Source organism: Alosa pseudoharengus, unplaced genomic scaffold (assembly GCF_046254945.1).
Source record: "Alosa pseudoharengus isolate Yale_2024_CS ecotype anadromous, Long Island Sound unplaced genomic scaffold, YU_APseudo_1.1 YU_APseudo_1.1_scf_2, whole genome shotgun sequence".
Lineage (NCBI taxonomy): Eukaryota > Metazoa > Chordata > Actinopteri > Clupeiformes > Clupeidae > Alosa > Alosa pseudoharengus.
The window spans coordinates 36,215,715-36,230,388 of NW_027468663.1; the positions used below are offsets into that span (position 1 = coordinate 36,215,715).

At 40.2% G+C, this 14,674-nt stretch overlaps 1 long non-coding RNA gene across 1 annotated transcript; it reads right to left on the minus strand.

Annotated features, from left to right (window-relative positions):
• Window positions 1-12,477: 12,477 nt before the first annotated feature.
• On the minus strand, window positions 12,478-14,310 carry LOC143134431 (uncharacterized). The gene is made up of 3 exons (XR_012988642.1): window positions 14,105-14,310; window positions 13,339-13,451; window positions 12,478-12,735 (listed from the first exon to the last, which is right to left on the minus strand). It is a non-coding gene; the product is annotated as an uncharacterized LOC143134431 (long non-coding RNA).
• Window positions 14,311-14,674: the final 364 nt, after the last annotated feature.

The window sequence follows — 14,674 nt, forward strand, 5'->3', positions numbered from 1 at the left end:
GATAACAAGTAGCCTATAGGCCTAGACTATCAGCTTCCCTTACATTCAAGTAGGCTATGTCCCTAATAATTGCAATGTTCATGTTGTTCATGATGACTCTTTAGAAAATGAACCTTTGGATAATAAATCCAAATGCCTCAATACTATGCAAAAACACAATACAAGAATGTCAATAAATGGAGCAAGTAAACAAGGGGAAATTCATGCATTCATAAAGTAATGCAGATTAAATGTTTAAAATGTTATTGTAGTGGCCTACATGTTAACCACAGGCTTAGGCCTGCTGTAGATGTGGAAGACTGCCATGTGAAACCAGATAACACACACAAAGGAACTCTCGCTAAAAGCTTAGATCAGTTTGCCTATAAGCCACATGCACACATTAAAGGATTATAACACATGTGGAAGACTTTGTCATGCCCCACTGAACAGGATTAGATGTCCCCTCATATAGCAGTGTTTCTTAACGAGTCGGGACCCAAAAGTGGGCCGTGGAACCATTCTGGGTGGGTCGCAGAGCTTGTGGTTAAAAAAAAAAAACACACACAAAAAACGCCCATTTAAAATGCTATAGAGCATCACAGTCCCGCCCACAGGAGTTTCCGGAAGTAAGAATTCAATGCAATTTCTCCATTGACAATTCGGGTATAAGCCATAAAAACTTAACTGCACATGGTAGACTCAAAACCAGCTACGGCTGTACTAAGCGATTGTGTATGCTCATATAGACGCCAAAAGTTCACGGGGCACTAACCTTGTTTTGAGATAAATGTATTTTATTCGCGATGTCTTGGATAAGTACTTCATTACCCACAATCCTGAACAATCCCACAGTGATGCCTCTGATTGGTGGAAAGGCCGTTAAGGTCATAGTTTGAAACGTTATCAGCGAAAATTATTGACAAAGATGGCGGAGTCTTTTACTGCCTATGGCGAAATTCTTAATGTGAATAAAAACTTTCTAGACGAACATTGGTACTTGTATCAACAAGGATTGTGGTTTATATATCACACGAACTTAGTCAGGGCCAATACACCATCAAATAGAACACTGGAAATGCTAGTTTGAACACTTAACTTTTCAGTTAGCCGACAGGCTAATCATTAGCCTTTCAGACATTAGATCTAGAATGTCATTATAATGCTGCTAACATTAGCCTACATGCTACAACACAGCAGGGATGGAAATTAACCACCCGCCCCCCGCCAAATGCGGGTAGTTTTGTGCGCTGGCGGGTGAATTTGGTCAATTTACCAGCCACTGTGGCGGGTAGAGCTAGCGTACCACAAATAGTCAGATCCGGTCTAATTTTCATACTTATTGACGGTTAAAAATAAGAAAGTGTCTGTAGGGATCATGTAGCCTAACGTTACCAGCCTATAAGGGTAAATCGCGCTGATTTGAAGTTCTACAACTCGTAGTGAGCCGCCACCGCAGCATAGCCTATAGGCACTGGTGCAACGCTTCACTTTCACTTCACTACCATTAAGAAACTGTCACTATGCTTTCATGTGCCACTGCTAGATTATTTCAGGATGACTGCATAGACATAAATCTAGTGAGATCTGTGGATCTGCGTTATATCTTCACAGGCTAATATTCTCACGTAAATAGTTCTCTTTTGAATTGGCCCGTAGGCCTAGGTATTTTAATCCGGCCCGCGACACGCTGCTATTTAGACCTATGAGGCAGACAGAAGGACATCTCCACACCCATTCGTCGTGATGGAATATCTCACAAACTTTTCATTCAAAGAAATTACAAACCGTATCAGAATAAACAGCAGAACTTACCGAACGCAAAGGTGTAAAGCATTCCCTTATACAAGTTATAGCCGTTCCCGAGTAATCCGGTTTTGAAATTGAAGCAAATGTCTACACGGTCTCCAACGTTGGGCTTTTGTCATATATGATAAGGCCAAATACAAAAAAAATGTTAATAATATCGCCTAGGTAACTGTACAACCAGAGTTTTTCCAATGTAGTTTCACAAAATGCTAAGCAGCATGCATATTACGTTTCTTAAAGCTGAGCTGTGCTTAAATTGTTCAGTGCATGATTTCATTACGGGCCAAATAGAAAATAAATGCTAAATGTTAAATATAGCCTTGATACCTGTAAATATTTAAATCAGATGATGTACACTATAGTTAGATCAAGTTGGAGAGTTGGATTATAGGATGCTCCAGAACTCACACAAACGGAGTCTTAAAGGAGCCACACCACTTTTATGACAAGACACTATAGCATATGAATGTGGTTCTGTTGACCTTTAGTTTTGTTGCTACTGTGCTTGGAGGACAGGTTTAGGGCAAAACTCAGCATATTTTAGTCATATTGCAATAATGCCGATTACCGTAATCATTTTGGGTAGCCTACTATAATCATAATATCACATTTTCATGCCGTTTCTCTAGTGGCTGGTAAAAAAGTTGAGTGGCTGGTAGATTTTGGAATCCACCAGCCACAGTGGCAGGTAGAAAAAATATTTAATTTCCATCCCTGCAACACAGGTATGAAATATATTATGTTTTAGTGACCTTGTTGTTTCTATGAATATGAATTGTTGTTTATATGAAACATCAACTTAGTCGAGGCTTGAAAAGCCCTGTATATCCCCATTAAGTACTTAAACCTTTGAACTAGCTAGCTAGCTGATGGCACAGGCTGGATGCTACCACCGGCTAGACACTGCAGTAAAATGGTTAGCAAACCGTCCATGCCCCCGTGAATATTTCACTGTTTCAAGGACGAAATCAAGAGTGTCCAAAGGGGTGAAAACCACTTTAAATCGGGTCACATTATTGACTGTTGTGTGTCAAGGGTCAGCTTGTGGGTTTTGTAAGGGCCAGCATTAGGGACAAGACCTATCAAACCTACGAAGTTGTGTGGTGAGTTTTGCAGGGAGGTTGGTAATGCTAGTTAACATTAGCTAGGCTACTGTAGCCTTCATACTGTACGAGCCATATCATCAATCATTAACCTAGAAATACTTCTTCGTACATTTAATGAACATTTTGTGTAATAATTCACAGCAAGTTAATAAACTGAATGGTGGTCCAAGAGCAGACCATGCACCAGTCCATGCATCAGGATGGCAGTCAGATATGAAGCACTGCACAATGTTGCTAACGTTAACGTTAACCGGTTTCACACACACGATATAAAATACACGATGGTAAATATAACATTCAATACCAAAACACTATTATTTACACGATTACTCCTGAAATAACTGCTATTAACTATATAAAAATCATTGTTTGGAGGAAAGGGTGGTGTTGCCGGTTGGAAACATGGTTGGAAATGATTTCGCGCTGGTTCGTGCTGCTTATATATTTTTCAGTGAGGCGCGGTGGTTTATGGGATGAGTAGGGGAGCGCGGGGCACAAAGTAACGCGGGGTTAAATGTAACACGGACTTTTTCCCTATTTGCAGGGGGTTGATCGAGGCATGCTATTGGTCAGTTAATCACATTACTATGAGACGGTGTTCCACAAATTTTCAGTCAGTATGGACGTGTTTCCACGTAGATCTGCAGCAAAACGCCTTTTGAAGACATCAACTTAAATGTCTAGGTGGTACTTGTCTTAACATTACTGAGTTGTGGGTGCAGCTCACTGACTCCAATCTTCTATCATCTTAATAACCGTCTTGTAGGCTAAAAATGAACACCGTTTTGAAACATGTAGCCAACTCATAGCAGGAGCTAGCTTATCTTATAACAAACGTGACCCAGCGGGGTTAGTTGTAACGCGCTGTTACAACTAAGCCACTCATACTGTACAATGATGTTGCAATACAAAAATATGCGCGTATTAGTGTTAGTTTAGTTAGTTTTTGTGATGTTTTGCATTTTGCCTCATGTGTTTTCAGGTTTGAGGGCTTTTCTTGGCAGGATTGACCTTGGTTAGACTCTTTGCTTCCATTGGCGCATATTTCTCCGTATAGAAAATAAAGTCAATTTTCGACACACGTCTGTTGTTAGTTCATGACTTATGTATCATAAATAGTCAGATCCTATTCTATCATACACATTCAGATACATTTATTGAATTAATTTAATTAAAAACAGCCGTTGGGATGAGTGTTACAACTAACCCCGCATATGGGGCAGGTTGTAACATTTCACCTATCGCCACTCTCGGTGGAATTGTAAAAGAACAGTAGCTCCTACAAACAAACTTCCAGTGCATATGTGTAACAGAGATATGTATGTTGCTTGTTAAAAAGTATAACTAGTGAAACTCAAATGATTTTAGAATTATTTAGCCTTAACCAAAAAGTGTTACTTTGTGCCCCGCGCTCCCCTAGTTACTTCGCTCGGAAAAAAAAATATGTACACAGTCTTGTACCTTTGACTTTTTTTGGACTTTCTCTTCGTTTTTTCACTCGAAATGATATGTTGTATGCTTATGAGTTACGCTGTAGCTGATTAGCCTAAGACATGCTCTAAAAGTCTTTAGATACGGATTTTTCCAAAATCTCCTATCTTTTTGCCGTCCAGCATGGAGCCATCACGTGACTTAAGCATAGGTGCCAACCTATGGTGCCAACTCTCACGCATTGGCCGTGAGACACACGCGTTTGATTAGTTTCACACACTCACACGCCACACCCCCGATCTCTCACGCTGAAGTGTCAACCCGGTCGGTCAGATGCCTGAAAAATGAGTTTAGCCTATCTATAGATCTACCTTTTCAGCCACGGTTATGCTTTCAGAGACGGTGAGAGGGTTCAAGAGCACCCCCTGTCTGTCAGCTCATTTGCGATGCTACTTCAGAAACCGTCCCAGTTGCATTCCCCCCGCATTTCCCCGGCTTCAGGTATCTTTGAGTATTATTGAGTATTTTTCACGCTGAAGTGTCAACCTGGTAGGTCAAATACCTGGCAGATGAGGTTCAACTAAACTAAACCTATAGCCTACATATGATATCACACATCAGGTGAACGTGCGGAATCCAAGCTTTCCAGTGATATTAGCGCCAAGTTGCTGTGATAAATGGTTCGCGAGAAAATTAACATTGAACCGACGTGCAATTTAGGCTAATCATATTTGCATTTTGCACACAGTACACACCCATTACTCTCGGTTTAATATTTCACTAACCCTTCACACAACACGTGGCAAACCCAATATCACAATAAACAGCAAACCGTACCGAATACGAGGATATAAAGCATGCCTCTGTGCAATAAGTGGTTCCTGAGTAATCCGGTTTTGAAATTGCAACACATTTCTACATAGCCTCATTGGGGCGAAATTATAATGTATTCTAATGTAAACTATTTGTCAGTAGGCCTACATACATTTTTGTAAATTGCTCAGCCATAGATTATCCCACTATCATGGTTCTTATATTGTCAGGCAGCCAATCCCATTACAGATAAATGAATATATTTATATTGGCATGCTTCCTAGTGACATTAATGCAAAAATATGAATAAAATCAAATAACGAGACACAAATATTGATATAAAGCCTGACATAAGCCATATGCAAACATTCACATCATGCAGGGTACATCCTGAAAAAGGAATAGCATGTAGGCCTAGGCTATGGCCATTACAATGACCAATATATTATCTTAAATAAGCTAGCTGAATAACACAGGTGACCACTTCTACATAATTTCATGGAGAGCTGAAATGTACACACATTTCTGAACATTTCTGAACTGTGAAATGTAGCATATGTTTTTGTGGTTGTGAACTTATTGCAATATCACCATAACTATTCCACCTGTGTGTGCATGGTTATAATTCTGAAGTGCAAAATAGCTTAGGCTACAGCACAAATATTTCCATAAAAATAAGCAAGTCTGACCTCTGAATTTATTTTGAAAGTGCACCTGATTGATGCAATTAAAAGTTAAAATATACAAACATTTCTTAAATTCTTACAAAACACACACCCACTAAACACACACACACACTAAAATTGTTAGTTTGGACCCCCCCCCACTTTTACCAGTGCTGTTTTCAGCATCTGTTTAGTGCTTCATTGTCATATTCATTGGATTCTCCCATTTGAGCGTAAATCGCTCATAAACTTTTTTTTTTGTTACACGCATTCTCCCATTCCTCTTCTGTCACACACACAGTGACAAGCGCCAAATCCCCTGCAGTGTTGAAGAGATCGTGATCCCCCTCACTTTTGATAAGGTAAAAAGCCTTATAGGTACGCCAAATAAATAATAACCTATAGGTTTACGCTAGGCTATGTAAAACTCCCCATTAACAGCATCACGTCACTAACCAAGACTGCACAATCTCTATTCACTCTGTTGGATATCTGAAGCCAGTTTGTCTACTTAGATACTGTAAATCCTCAAATTATGGCCGGGGTCTTAAGACAAAGTACAGGCCTTTAGGGGCAGGATTGTATTCGAGACAGCCCTTTATTTCTTATGCGAGTTTTATTTTGAGACATGCGTTTCTTGGAGTGGCATACTGGTAGGCCTTCAAAAGCATGACATTTTCGGTTTAGTTTGATATTTAATTTACTTTTGGACTGTTTGATTATATTGTTAAATGTTGGGACTGATGGGCATTGAAATCTGGGGAGGTATTTGATGATCACTATTACGTTCCATGTAGTTGAAAGAGTGTCGGGATTTCAAACAAACCATCCGCTTTCATGCGTTCATTGAACGTCTGCGGTGCTGTAATGGAAACCTTATTGCGTAGCCAAGTAGCCTTGAGTTATTTTTAAATTATGCATGATTTACTTTTTATTAATTTTGTAGGCTGGCTTTATTTTGTTATACAGTATAGAAGTATCTAAATAACCTGTTAAAATGTACCAGAATTCAGGAAATTGCATCTAGTCCAAAAAAAAATTTCTGGGGGAAGACCCCCATAATGAAATGTCACACCCCCATAATGAAATGTCACACCCACTTTCACAATGCCTCCGACACTCACGGTCCTAGTAGTAGGCTAGATCCCTTTGATACCAATGTTCATTTAACTCTGGGACCCTGGTCCCAGGTATGGATTACTGCACGGGCCTTTCGGGCCCAGACCCAGGGGCCCAAGGTGTCAGGGGGCCCTGAAGCCCAAGCCTTTGCATGGAATCATTGGCTCAATATCAACACATCAGGATTAATCTGATTGAATTTAGTATTGGCCATCCCCAAAATGCTAGCCTGACGAGCCAGACCCACATTAAAATGTAGGGTCTGGGCACTCACCGTTCGCAGTGCTCAGTCCGAGGGGCGGGATAATCGGTTGTCTTTCAAATTCCCTCTGCACGCAATAGGACAGCACTGAGTCCCATGCGTTTTCCCACCAGCGGAGCTAGTTGGCTAGTTCAAACTTTTGCCATCTCAAAACAAGCTTAACTCGTGTCACACTGTTGGCCAACAGCAATATCCATCTTCTTTGTTTTGAAGTAGCAGGGAATTCAAGCCAAACTGTTGCAACTCTGCCATTAATCATTATGTTATGCCCCCTTAACAACTCTATAGACGATTTGATTGGCCTAATAGAAGTTTAATTTTTCGAGCTCACAAGCCAACGAAAAGTTGCTAGACTAGCCCTGGAAGCAAATGTAATTAGTCTAGATTTCTAAGCTACCAAAATGCACCAGAATACAGGAAATCACATCAAACAAATGAAAAAAATTCTGGGGGAAGACCCCCAATCCCCCCTTCCACATATGCGACAATTAGTGGGGAGCCCTTAATACATGTGGGCCCAGGGGCCCGAAAGTTCATAATCCGTCCATTCCTGGTCCCTACACCTGAGAACCACTGATGTACGTTTTTTTTACTGTATGGTATAATGCTGAATGAGCCAAACAAAAATTTCCGCAGCAAAATTTTGGTTGGCCCCACCAAATCTCACTCCAAGGTTTTTTGAAAAGTTGGCAGCCCTGGATTAAACACATCAGGTAAGTTGTATTTGTCCATAGACTGTACATTACATACTGTTAAGTGACATAGCAGGCAGCAAGATGCAACCGTTAACTAGCAGTTAACTTGGCTTGGCTTGTTTATTAGCCTGGTTAGCATTGACACTTAACACTTACTGCCAGCTCTTCATGAGAGTAGAAGCACAACACCAGTTATCCAGACATAAAGGTAATCACCACATGGTTTACATCACGCTCCGTTATTACAAAAATATGTTAAGCCAGTTAAGCAAATTGCCGTATTGATCAGTTAGAGATTAAGCGCCCAAACCTGTGACGTCACATGCAACTGTAGTTGCACCTCCCTTACGATGATGAGTGACAGGTGACATGTCTGAGAATGCGTGCGCTACACAAGTAGTGCGAAGGATGGAAGATGATGAATAAACTGAACTGAATAAAAAGGCCTAGCCTAAATGAATAAAGAGTAAGACAAAACAAATAGCCTAGTAGCCTAATGAAACATGTGGATTGATGCAGTATCTTTGCAACATTATTAGCCTACATTAACCTGTCACCATAGCCTAGCCTATGCCTACGTTTGCAAAGCGGAGAACATTTTAATTTGATTCACAATGAAACGTTACATTTAATTTACATGTTGACAATGAGTAGTTTTGGTTGTTGTTGGTGGCGTTATTGCATCCCTTTTATGCCTACAATGAAAAATTGTTCCCTCGCGATTGGAAGCTCCTGTAGCCGCATACGCATTTCAAAACATCGCGACGTGAAATGCCACAAAAAGGGTTTGTGAATAGGTCTGAGTTAGGAGTCCTCTCGACTTTTAAGCTGTCCCAGACTTAGGTGCTACTTTTAGGTCTAAATGCTTTGTGAATTACTTTTAGTGAAAAAAATTAGGAGTCCTAAAGTTAGGAGTGACACGCCCATTATTTTTAGGAGTTGCTCCTAAATTCGCCAGTTAGGAGCTACTTTTAGCCTTTAAATTCTTTGCATTTAGCAAATGTTATTTTGAAGTGTTAAAAAACATTGTTGTTGAATTTCCGAACAAAAGTGGTGATAATTGGGGGTTACGATAATGTTATTTAGCCTACATGATTTCAGCTTTTCCTTTTAAGATAACATTTGTGCCATAAATTCGTAGCTTCATAATGCATGCTTCGTATCCAAATGTCTAGCACTGCAGTTTATTCATTTTTAGCTTTGAACGGACACATCACAAAAACATGAGATGTCTCCTGTACCACACGGGAAATTCAGTCAGCTTTTCTCTGCCAAAAGTTAACAATTTTCAAGCACCATGCGTCTTTCTTTCAATGTCTTGTTCAATGGCTCTGAGTTTGCTTGTCCTCCGAGTTCGTCCCTAACGACGGTTGTCAGGGACCTGAAACCGGTCTAGCCTTCATTGTCAGGAAGGCTTCTTATCAGGCTGCAACAGCTGGGCTCAGACTTTCTCAGTCAGTTGTGATGGAATCAGTAGGGGAAAGGGTGTGGTGCCGAGAGAGTCGAGGACGCGCAGGTTAAAAATGGTGTAGATAAGTTTCATTATGTTGTTGTGTTGTACAAAAGGTTACTGGGTCAGCCTTTCATTATTTTGGATAAAAGTGTCTGCAAAATGAATAAATGTAGGTAAATCTGACTTGGGAATAGGCCTAGCCTACCAGGTGCAGTAGGCCTATCCTTTAAGAAAAATAGGTCAACAATCTAATTTTGCAGAACTTGTACACATGTACACAATTCTCAGATCTAATATCACAAATCTATCACATTCTTTAGATAAAAATATTCAATATCTCATTTTCTTGTTCACCATCACCATATCTAAACATCCTCTCTACAAATCTCTAGTTCATTCCATGTAAATGCACCGTGGTGTAATCCGTGACTAGTGTAAATCCAGCTGGTAGTGGTGGTGGTGTACTCTGTAGAATGCTCGTTCCAGGAGGGATCGCTCAGTGCCTGGTGTGCAGAATCCTTCGGTGATGCCTACACAGCGGAAGCCCAGGGCTTGGTAAAGGCGGTGCGGTGCTGCCGTATATGCTGTGGTACCCAGGACTACTGAGGTAGTAGCTGATGAAGAGGAGTGGGCATGAAGACGGGCAAACCTGAGGACCTGCTGGCCAAGTGCAACCCCAACCCGCCGGTGCCGAAAGTGGGAATCCACAGACATGCGGTTCAGCTCCATATTGCCATCCTGAAGGCAGTGGACTGCAACCAGCCCAACTACTGTCCTTCCGATCTCCGCAACCCAGAGATAGTGCTCTAAGATTTGGGAGAGCAAGTAAGCACATATCATCATGCTTGCACATTCTACTGTATGCCATTTCCCAACTCTCAGACATTACTGTATGTTACATAGGTTTCTATGCTATACAATATACAACATCATGTGTACAGATGTACTGTGAATATCTAGAAGACATACAACAGTTAAATAAAGACAGTTGACAAAGTTATTTCACCGGAGGATTCCATGTAGTACTGGTCAATGTCATGCATGTCCTGCGCCCGTTCCAGGTACCCATTCAAGACTTTCCAACTGTAGTAGTATCGCACACCCAACACTAGTGGCAGTATGCAACAGGCCAACCATATTGATCCAGTAAACACATACAATGTCACTGAAAATGAAGCAAGACATTGACAGATGAACAAAAATAGAAATAAGAAAGTTGAAGTAAGAAATGTTATTTGAATGAATAATGTTAAAATAAATGACATTACATTATGTAAGGGATAATGTATTGTCCGCCGGTAATTATCAGAAAATAAGTCCCGACAGGGAGAACAGAACCCCGATGCGCAGCGGACACGGCTACTTGCCAAAACGAGAAAAGAAACCTAACACAATGAATCTTTAAAAATTATTTTGCTACCGTTTCGTGTCTTCCGCTGACAAAATAAATAGTTCGCCACACAGATAGAACTTGGTAGTTTCAGATGTTGCGTGGCAACCATAGACTGTAAAAAATATGGACAAAGCGTCTGTGACGTCACCCATAGATTTTCTGAAGAACGGTTATGAAGCCGTTTATGGGGGGTATGGGCGGCGCCATCTTGGAAAACGTTGGGAAATCCTAACCCCGCCTACCTCCTAGCCAATCCATATATGGGTAAAAGGGCGGGGCTTTGTATGAGACTGAGCAAGCCGGTGAACCCGCCTCGTCGTCAGCCGAGCAACCTCAGCTAACGTTAGCCTACAAGATGGACTGGCACAGACGTTGCTGTAACATTGCTGGTAAGTTTGATCTGCTAACGTGAAGTTCATGTATGTTTCTTAATGCCATGTTCAGACACTTTTTAATGTTGTATGCTGAAAGGTTATATTCGGGTGAACGGTTGAAAAGTTGAGAATGAAGAGTTGAGTTTGCAGATTCTAGCTTCTAGATAAAATAAACTAACGTTAGCTATCCCTCCCTTGCTGAAGTTACGGTCAACTAACGTAGAGTAATCTAGCGTTACAGGTTTACCAACTCACGTAGAGTAACTTAGCAGTTTACAGGTTTAGCAACTCATACTGACAAAAATGTATCTTTGCCTTTATTGTTTTGTAATTAACGTTATCCATCTCATATTCTCAGTGGCAGCCATCATTGTAACGTTAATTAATTTACGATAACATCAGCCAGCTCGCTGTATTCTGTCAACGTATGGTGTGATTAACTCTTAATATCACGTTTTGAAATCGCTATATTGCTCTAAAGTTGTCAGTGGTAGTTTGGTCTAAGATGACATTGAAATTTCTCATCGGTGGCCATTTCACGATCCAGCGTTCATGTTCGGTTAGCTTGCCTTATTTCCCCTTGTCAGGCTATTATCAAAACGTTAAATCCAGTTAGTGTCCGGTGTTTGGCATAACAATGCCAATATTAGTGTACTTTGTCACTGAAGACCCATTTCAAATCGCACAATAGTACTACAGCATTGTACAACAACTGTAATTTTGTTGATTACAACAAGTGGTGTTGGTTTGCATTATTGTATTATCTTGTAAGTAGTTATGACTAATAAAATGTTTACCTTTCTGTTTTGGCAGTTCACCATGGGGAGGAGGCGGCAAGGAGGTCCATGGGCTCTTAACCTGGGACTAGAGGTCCAGGTGAAGTGGTTTGGCTGGGGTGTGGTGATATTGAACCCATTAAGACTATACAGTACATTTCACTTTATGTCTATTGATGGTTATGTTGGAATGTTACACCTACCCTTTACTTATGCCAAACACTAATTTTGTTCTTTAAATATCAGAATCAGAAAGCAAACTTACTGTTGATGGCACTGAACTTGGAAATGTTTATGGAACTTTTCTGAACTGTGAATTACATTAAAACTAATGCCAGTATTTAGTTTTGTTAGTTTTTCTTATCTTCAGCTGTCTATTGTACAGTGGAGTTTTGTTATATGTTTATACTTATATTTACCATTTCTGCTGTAAGTGCATGTTGTGTGTGATGTCTGTATGCTACTGAGACCTTGAATTTCCCCTTGGAGATCAATAAAGTATCTATCTATCTATCAAACCAATTTGCCTGTGCTCTCAAAAACATTTATACAAATCTGTCAGCTTCAGTCAGTAGGTTGAATTGAAGACCCAGATGCAGAAGTAAAGGTGTTTTTTTTACTTGTATATCTTGAGCATTACAGGTAACCACTGAATTTGTGAAACTAAAATAACAAAAACTAATATGTACTAAGCTAGTACATAGTCAATACATATTAGATCACTTTAAAGACTGACAGATGCAAATGCTGTAAATAAAGGTAATCAAGGGGTCTGCTGGTGAACAAAGTCTTTGAAGTCAGAAGCTGCCACTGCTCAATGACTTGTGCCCCATCTGGTAGGATTTCAAAATGTTCCAGATCTGAAAACAGAAATATTGGTATATGTCACATCCTTGAACTTACTGCAAACTATGAACAAGTGGTCACAAATTAAGCTAAAAAATACTCCCAATATGTATAATGAACAAACTCACAGAACACTTAGCTGAATGGGGACAGGACAGGCGTATTCAACTATTTGCACATGTCCTGTTTATGCAGGCAATAAGCAAAACCAAATTTGGTGTATTCAAAGTTCTGTAGAACAACCATTTCTTGTATTTTAATGTTTTCAGTGGAACAGTGTAAGCTCATGTCTACACCCCATTGAGGTAGTTATTAACAGTTAGGCCAAGGTCCAGTCAAACAATAGCCAGTCACTGATGCCATATTCTTTAATTATCCAATCTGTATCCAACCAAAACCTGCTGATTTAAAGGCTACTTTCCATGTGTGACTTATCAAAAGAGGTCATGATAATTATTGCACAGATGTGCCCCGGACTGCTCACAATAAAAGGCCACTCTAAATGTCTGAAATGCATTCATGTTTGTTCAGTATGCTAACCATGTCTGGAATAGACAGCTAGGCCAATTGAATCCAGTAGGTTGCTCCATTTAAATGTATGAAAAATGTCAAAGTACCACGGAATCAGTTCTGAAGTGATGCTTCTGAGTCGACTGCACAGACGAGAAGTGAAGTTAGGAGTCCAGAGCCCTCTCCAGCACCCAGCCTGTCAGGATCACCTACAGGGAAACTTTGCATAGACAAGAAGTGTTGTTTCAAATTTGTGTTTAACAAATAAACGGCATCAATAAGAGTTTCAGACGTCAGTTATAACTAACAACAGTTATGGTGACTAGCTAACGTTATCGCTCGTTATCAGCTCCATGTTCAACTTATAGTCAATGGTTCATAGTGGTTCACAATTTTACCTCCACTAGCTAGCTAATGCTTCGGCTGAAGTTATCATCTGAACGAACGCTTTTCTATCTTAAATATGACAACCCAAAGACTATATAAATTGACAACGGACTAAGCATTCACACAGAGTATTTACAAAAGGTTTTTTGACGAGAACACATGCTTTGTTACCCCAGTATGTTTGTGAACTAACGTTAACGTGCTTAACGTTACAGCTGTCTGATTATTGACTAAACACCTGGCTAGTAGCAGCTATGGCAAACGTTAAGCTAACTCACAACGGGAGCACAATCGGTTTTCACTAACGTTAACTTTATTCAAGTTAACTAAATTTATGTGTGTGCTTCAGCCATTCGGTCATCATTTTCGACATAAACTTATTTGAAATGATTTGACGCTAACGTAGCCTATAGCTGCTACAGTGCCCACTAACATGGATGCTATAATGCTAACATCTACGTGAAATAGTAGTGGAATGTAACTTACCTCAAAAACTGGAGCGAAGTCTTCTTAAAGTGTCGGTTAGTAGGCTTCAGTTAATAGCAACCCATTTTATGTCAGATATTTGAATAAACATTTTCAGAAAGGATGTGGTGTGTAGGATCACAGCCAAGACATAATTTCGGAGTTTCCTTCACTCAGCTAGTGACATCGTCTGCTGCCTCGACACCAGCCGTCAATCAAGTTGACCACGCCCTTAATTATTCATACATTTAATATCTAAATGCGATCTAAACTAACGAGTTAGAAAAAAATTCACCCCCCTCACAGTTGTCAGGCATTCGGGAACTACCAACAAATACAATAAAAGTCCATGGGACCAACCTGTAAAAGCATGAATTTATGCTGTGAAAACGGACATTTTAACATGGGGGTCTATGGACATTTGCTCCCTTTTGGGACCTGCCCCTAGCGGATTTTCGATGTATTGCAATTTTTCGCATTTCCGGGTAGGCTTCATTGTTCAAATTAGAATGTTGCCGCTTGGTGGCAACGTCTTACTAGCTTACTTTCCCTTTCAATGAAATTCCATTGCAATAAGCGAACGGAATTCTT